The sequence below is a fragment of the Chiloscyllium plagiosum genome, chromosome 5, assembly GCF_004010195.1.
Source record: "Chiloscyllium plagiosum isolate BGI_BamShark_2017 chromosome 5, ASM401019v2, whole genome shotgun sequence".
NCBI classification, from domain to species: domain Eukaryota; kingdom Metazoa; phylum Chordata; class Chondrichthyes; order Orectolobiformes; family Hemiscylliidae; genus Chiloscyllium; species Chiloscyllium plagiosum.
In genome coordinates, this window is record NC_057714.1 from 75,394,410 (window position 1) to 75,402,221 (window position 7,812).

The following is a 7,812-nucleotide window of genomic DNA, read 5'->3' on the forward strand; positions in this document are numbered from 1 at the left end:
AAAAAAAATGAAATAAAATTATCTGAAGTTGTTGAATTCAATGTTGAATTGAGAAGTGTGGTGCTGGAAAAACACAGCAGGCCAGGCAGCATCTGAGGAGCAGGAGAATCAATGTTTCAGGCACAAGCCCTTCTTCAGGACTGCATCTGCAGTCCTCACTTTCTGCGAATTTAATGTTCAGACCGGCAGGCTGTAACGTGCCTAGTCGGAAGATGAGATGCTGTTCCTCCAGTTTACGTTGAGCTTCACTGGAACATTGCAGCAGGCCAAGGACAGACATGTGGGCATGGGAGCAGGGTTGTGTGTTGAAGTGGCAAGCCACGGGAAGGTCCGGGACCTGATTGCATGCAGATCAATGATGCTGGGCTCGGAAAAGCACTGAGAAGTCCGATGTAGGAAAACAGGGTAAGCTAGTGAATTTTGATGGAGTAGTAATGGAAACCACAGTGGAGGCTAAAAAGCTGCACCAGAGTGTACAACCTGGTTGGAGGTTGGTTAGGGAAGAAGTGCCAGATCTTCTTAAACCATATACCTGTGAAGGTCAAGTTTATTCGTATTGGACAGGAGCAGCAGGCAAAGAGGTTACAATACCCATGTCAATCTTTGACATTGAGAGATGAGGAGATATGTAACTCAGAAGGATTACTGCCAGAAAAAGGGCTAGCACATTAAATTCATGAAGAGACAAGAAGTGCTCAATTAGGCTGAGTGAGGTTAGAGTGCCGGATGAAAACTGGAGAAGTGGTGGTCAGAGTACTGGAAGAACTCTCACCTTCTGGAATACAATTTGTCCTTGCTAGCAGTATAGCTGGGTCACAGGTAGGAGAGCTGCCAACTGAAGTTGAAAGGCCAATGGAAAATCAGGCAACTGAGGTTTTATGGGAAGCATATCCTGGGATTTTTCTTAACTGTGTAGTAACAAGGTCACAAAGTCACTAGTTGAAACAGGAGGAAAAAAAATCAAAGAATACAGATAAGAAAGTTGAAGTAGAATGATCAGAGACCAAATTTGATCAAATGGTTAAGACAAAACTGGAACAAATGGAGGACAACTTGGATATCTTTAGCTCAAAGAATTGCCACAGAAAGATGAAAAACTGAAGTAATTGTATCAAAAAGCATACACATAAGAAGAAACTGAGAGTATCCCTGAGTACTACTATCTTAAAAATGATTTTTTTAATGGGGAAATGGAAACCATCACATCTCCAGGCATGTGAGAAATGGCAGAGGTTCATCAAGTTGTATTAGCATTGGTGATAGAAAGCAGGTCTTGTGGGTAGTGCACGAACTCTCAGTAGGAGGTTATTTAGGGGTAAGAAAAACTCAAGCTAAAATACAAGAGCATTCTTACTGCCCTGGACGGCATAAGGATATAGTTGAATTTTGCCAGACATATCATACATGTCATGTAATTGGAAAACTGCAGGCAATAATAAAACACGTACCTTTAGAGCCCATTCCTGAATTTCAGAAACCTTTTAAAGAGTTTTAATTGATTGCATAGGACCCCTACCTAAAACAAAAAGTGGGATCCGTATTTGTTAACAATAATGGATGTGCCCATTAGAATTCCAGGGGCCATTCCATTACGCAATATCACAGCTAAAAGGATTGTAGAAGAGTTACTCAAATTTTTCACCAGATATGGACTACCCAAAGAGATACCATGAGATCAAGGATCAAACCTTACATCAAAATTATTCAAAGTAATTATGGACTGCTTAGGAATAAAACAATTCAAATCCATTGCGTCCCATCCAGATTCGCAAGGAGCACTAGTGAGGTGGCATCAGACATTAAATACCATATTGAGGGCTTATAGTCAAGACTAACCAGGTGATTAGGACAAAGAAATTTGGTTTGTACTTTTTGCAATCAGAGATGCACCAAATGAATCAATTAAATTCAGTCCATTCAAAGTCGTTTATGGACATGAAGCGAGAGAACCATTAAAATTAATTAAGGAGGAATTAGTGAGTCAGAATTCAGAAACCACATATTTGGACTATGTGTAAAATTTTAGGGAACAGTTAAATAGAGTGGGGGTGTGAGTGAGTGAACTATTTGATAAGGACCCCAATCAGAAAGAAAGTTCACAGAGTGTATCATGTGAATCTGCTCAAAAGGTATTTTGATAGGGAAGGAAAGCAAAAGGAGAATGAGTTACTGGTTACAACACAGCGGGAAGAACCAAGTTCAGAGGTTTCTGAATTGGACATTCCTCAAATTGGACAATGAGGAAGTTGTCAAAAATTGGGATAAATTATTAAGTTACCTTTCAGAAGAAAGTCAAAATGATGTGAGAGTTATTGCCACCACATGGGAAGATATGCCCGAAACGTCAATTCTCCTGCTCCTTGGATGCTGCCTGACCTGCTGCACTTTTCCAGCAACACATTTTCTGGGATATACTCATCTAATTATGCATGATGTAGAATTAGGAAATGCTGTTCCAATTAAACAGCATCCTTACAGACTTACCTCTCTAAAGTTGGCACAGGTTTGAAAAGAGATTGAACGCATGATCCAAGACAATATAATCAAGGTGAATTACAGTGACTGGAGTTTACCCATTGTAATGGTGGCAAAACCAAATGCACCCAACGGTCATATGTAGATTATCACAAAGTCAATGCACTGTTAAAATCTGATTCATATCAGATTGTATTGAAAACTGTATTGAAAAGATTGGACAAGGAACTTATATTTCTAAGTTGGACTTAAGCAGAGGATACTGGCAGGTACCTTTATCCAAAATAACAAAGAAAATTTTGGCTTTTGTAACACTAAATGGACTGTATCAATTTAAAGTCATACCATTTGGTATGAAAAATGCACCAGCCACATTTTAAAGACTAACCAATAAAGTCATTTCTGGATTATCCAATTGCGTGATATGTATAAACGACCTGATGGTTTTTAGTCATACATGGAAGAAAAATTTGCAGAATTTATCAGAATTATTCTATTGAGTTTGAGAGACAGGCTTGGTGATAAACCTGGCTAAAAGTGAATTTGCCAAAGCCCAAATCACCTTCTTGGGGCGTGTCATTGTACATGGACAAATGGCCCCACATAAAAGTTATTGGGGAGTTTCCCATACTATCAATGAAGAGACCAGTACTATGATTACTGGGATTGAGTGGCTTTTATCAGAATTTCATACTGAATTTTAGCAGTTTGGCTACTCCACTCACTGAATTACTAAAGAAAAGCAGAAAGTTTTAGTGGGCTGCAAACTGTCAAAGGGCATTTGACAGCCTGAAAACTGTGTTAACCATTGCCCCAATATTAGCCATACCTAATTAAGCAAAGCCATCCATGATGGCTATCGATATAAGTGATGTTTATTGGTGCTATACTCTTACAAGAAGACAATGAGAAGATAGAAAGACCTATTGGGTATTTCTCCAGGAAACTGAAACTCAGCATAAATAGTCAACTGACAAGGAGACTTTGAGATTGGCGTTGGCATTCCGACATGGCAGGGTGAGAAAATGTGATACCAATACATTGTTGAGACTTGGATGATAAACAGAGGCGTTTGGTGGCAGGAGTAAACAGACTGAAATAGCATGTAGTAGTGCATATTTGCACACTTATAGTTAACGTATCTGTATTGTAATGTTCTAACAGGATAAACTAAGGGATTTCAATATGAAGCCATCTTTGCAATAGTGATAGTTCATTTTTTAAGCGGGGGGAGGTGTGATGATGCTGCCCCTTTAACAAGGTTTATTTTGTCCTTGTCTTTTCAAGAGGGGATGTAAAGGCAGAGTTGTCGACAGTACAGCAGGTCAGGCGGCATTCGAGGAGTAGGAGAATCGACATTTCGGGTATAAACCCTTCATCAGGAACCCATATAAAGAAACCCATCTCACCTTCAGTCACTCTGTATCATGGAGCCAGTCAGCCAAGCGTGTGATATCTATTGTAATGTCAGCAAGCGCAGGACCTAAATAATGCACACAAGTCTGTGATATTGTAGCCTTATAAATAGCTAATGTTGTTAATAATCTTCAAGACATCTGTCTCAACAAGAGCCTGACACTGCATTGTATATGTTAGTTGAAATGTGTGATGCTGGAAAAGCACAGGTAGTCAGGCAGCGTCCAAGGAGCAGGAGAATCAATGTTTCAGGCATAAGCCCTTCATTGGGAATGTAGAAAGTACCATGTGCATCATGACATATTTTTTAGCAGAAACTGGTGCTAGCATTTTATCTGTGTGATCTAGATAACTATCAAATGACATCTTGGCTCAGTTAGTTACATTGTCAACTCCAGATCAGGAAGTCATGTTTTCAGGAAACAACTATTGAAGATTCAATTCAATATCCACATCGCTGTTAAAGCAAGCCTTACAAAAAAAATTAGTGAAAGATTTACCAATATTTGGAGGAGGAGCTGACGAATAAATGATGTGTAAAGAACGGTTTAAAAACGATTTGAAAATTACTTTGTCTCCAGAAGAAATTGCATTCAATATTTGCTTAATCATAATTTTAACCAAAAAGTTCTTTTATTATCAATTATTATTTACACAACTTTAATATTTCATCAATCTATAATCATAATATTAAAATTCTTGTTAGAATCTTAATTACTTTGTGCCCAATGCAATTTGCCTAAAATTGGTCAATCAACGTAACAGATTAGGAATAGCACGCACAATTTGCCTTTAATTTGATTTTATTTATTTTAGTCACATGTACCCAAGTGTAGTGAAAAGCTTGGTTTTGCGAGCAGTATAGGCAGATCATAGCAAGCAAGGACTTAAAGGTCAAAGGGTGCTTAGACAGAGTGAAGCATATAGGTTACACTGTAACAGGAGGTAGAACATAGAAAATAACAGTGCAGTACAGACCGTTTGGCCCTTGATGTTGCGCCAACCTGTGGAACCAGTCTGAAGCCCATCTAATCTACACTATTCCATTCTCGTCCATATGCCTTTACAATGACAACTTAAATGCCTTTAAAGTTTGCAAGTCTACTACTGTTGCAGAGAAAATGAGGTCTGCAGATGCTGGAGATCAGAGATGGAAATGTGTTGCTGGAGAAGCGCAGCAGGTCAGGCAGCATCTAGGGAACAGGAGAATCGACGTTTCGGGCATTAGGCCTTCTTCAGGAATGAGGAAAGTTTGTCCAGCAGGCTAAGATAAAAGATAGGGAGGAGGGACTTGGGGGAGGGGCATAAGGACTTGGTGTATAAGGACTTTAGCAAGGTATTTGATATGGTTCCCCATGGTAGGCTCATTTAGAAAGTAATGAGGCATGGGATATAGGGAAACCCGCCTGGTTAGATAATAAATTGGCTGACCCATAGAAGACAGGGTGAGATTAAATGGATAGTTTTCAGCTTGGAGCACGGTGACCAATGGTGTTCTGAAGGGANCCTTCATAATTTTATATGTTTATACAAGATCCGCCCCCCTCATTCTTCTGAATTCCAATGACTATAATCCCAGTCTACTCAGCCTCTCCTCATAAGCCAATCCCCTCAACTCCGGAATCAACCTAGTGAACCTCCTCTGCACCCCCTCCAGTGCCAGTACATCCTTTCTTAATTAAGGAAACTAAATCTGCACACAGTACTCCAGGTCTGTCCTATCACCCTCACCTTGACCTTTTTCCACCTATCACATTTCCGATGCCCCTCCCCCAAGTCCCTCCTCCCTATCTTTTATCTTAGCCTGCTGGACAAACTTTCCTCATTCCTGAAGAAGGGCTAATGCCCGAAACGTCGATTCTCCTGTTCCCTAGATGCTGCCTGACCTGCTGCGCTTCTCCAGCAACACATTTCCTACTACTGTTGCAGGCAGTACATTCCATGCCTCTACTACTTGCTGAGTAAAGAAACTACCTCTGATATCTGACCTATATCTATTACCCCTCAATTTAAAGCTATATCCCCTCGTGCCAACCATCGCCATCCAAGGAAAAAGGCTCTCACTGTCCAACCTATCTAACCCTCTGATTATCTTATATGTCTCAATTAAGTCACCTCTCAACCTTCTTGTCTCTAATGAAAACAGCCTCAAGTCTCTCAGCCTTTACTCATAAGATCTTCCCTCCATTCCAGGCAAGTAAAGCTCCTCTGAACCCTTTCCAAACCTTCCACGTCCTTCCTATAATGCGGTGACCAGAACTGTACGCAATACTCCAAGTGTGGCCGCACCAGAGTTTTGTACAGCTGCAACATGATCTCATGGATCCGAACCTCAATCCCTCTACCAATAAAAGCTGACATGCCTTATGCCTTCTTAACAACCCTATCAACCTGGGTGGCAACCTTCAAGGATCTATGTGCCTCAGCACCGAGACCTCTCTGCTCATCTACACTACCAAGAATCTTACCATTAGCCCAGTACTCTGCATCCCTGTTACTCCTTCCAAAGTGATTCACCTCACACTTTTCTGCATTAAACTCCATCTGCTACCTCTCAGCCCAGCTCCGCAGCTTATCTATGACTCTCGTTAACCTAAAACATTCTTCGCCACTATCCACAACTCCACTGACCTTAGTGTCATCCGCAAATTTACGAACCCATTCTTCTATGCTCTCATTCAGGTCATTTATATAAATGACAAACAACAGTGGACCCAAAACACATTCTTGCAGTACGCCACTAGTAACTGAACTCCAGGATGAATTTTGCCCACCAACCACCACCCTCTGTCTTCTTTCAGCTAGCCAATTTCTGATCCAAACCATTAGATCACCCTCAAGCCCATGCCTCCATGTTTCTATGCTCTCATTCAGGTCATTTATAAAAATTACAAACAACAGTGGACCCAAAACACATTCTTGCAGTACGCCACTAGTAATTGAACTCCAGGATGAATTTTGCCCACCAACCACCACCCTCTGTCTTCTTTCAGCTAGCCAATTTCTGATCCAAACCATTAGATCACCCTCAATCCCATGCCTCCATGTTTTGTGCAATAGCCTTCTGTGGGGAACCTTATCAAATGCCTTACTGAAGTCCATATAAACCACATCAACCACTTTACCCTCATCCACCTGTTTGGTCACCTTCTCAAAGAACTCAATAAAGTTTGTGAGGCACAACCTACCGTTCACAAAATCAATAGACAATAGACAATAGGTGCAGGTGTAGGCCATTCAGCCCTTCGAGCCTGCACCGCCATTCAATATGATCATGGCTGATCATTCCTAATCAGTATCCTCTTCCTGCCTTATCTCCATAACCCTTGATTCCACTATCTTTGAGAGCTCTATCCAACTCTTTCTTAAATGAATCCAGAGACTGGGCCTTCACTGCCCTCTGGGCAGAGGCATTCCACACAGCCACCACTCTCTGGGTGAAGAAGTTTCTCCCCATCTCTGTCCTTAATGAGGTAAAAACAATGACTGCAGATGCTGGAAACCAGATTCTGGATCAATGGTGCTGGAAGAGCACAGCAGTTCAGGCAGCATCGAGGAGCTTCAGCAAAATCGACGTTTCGGGCAAAAGCCCTTCATCAGGAATAAAGGCAGAGAGCGTGAAGCGTGGAGAGATAAGCTAGGGGAGGGTGTGGGTGGGGAGAGAGTAGCATAGAGTACAATGGGTGATTGGGGGAGGAGATGAAGGTGATAGGTCAGGGAGGAGAGGGTGGAGTGGATAGGTGGAAAAGGAGTTGGCAGGTTGGGAAAGTCCAGACAAGTGATCGGGATAGTGCTGAGCTGGAAGTTTGAAACTAGGATGAGGTGGGGAAGGGGAAATGAGGAAGCTGTTGAAGTCCACATTGAAGTGTTCCGAGGCGGAAGATGAGGCGTTCTTCCTCCAGGTGTCTGGTGGTGAGGGAG

General features: G+C 41.6%; 1 protein-coding gene and 1 long non-coding RNA gene across 2 annotated transcripts in view; one reads left to right on the plus strand and one right to left on the minus strand.

Moving 5' to 3' along the window:
• LOC122550014 overlaps positions 1–904 on the minus strand; it is a 5,531-nt gene extending 4,627 nt beyond the window's left edge. Inside the window, exon 1 of the long non-coding RNA XR_006311725.1 lies at positions 773–904. This is a non-coding gene — a long non-coding RNA (uncharacterized LOC122550014). The remainder of the gene's footprint in view (positions 1–772) is intronic.
• LOC122550319 (zinc transporter ZIP12-like) overlaps positions 1–7,812 on the plus strand; it is an 82,379-nt gene that overhangs the window by 15,600 nt on the left and 58,967 nt on the right. The window lies entirely within an intron of this gene.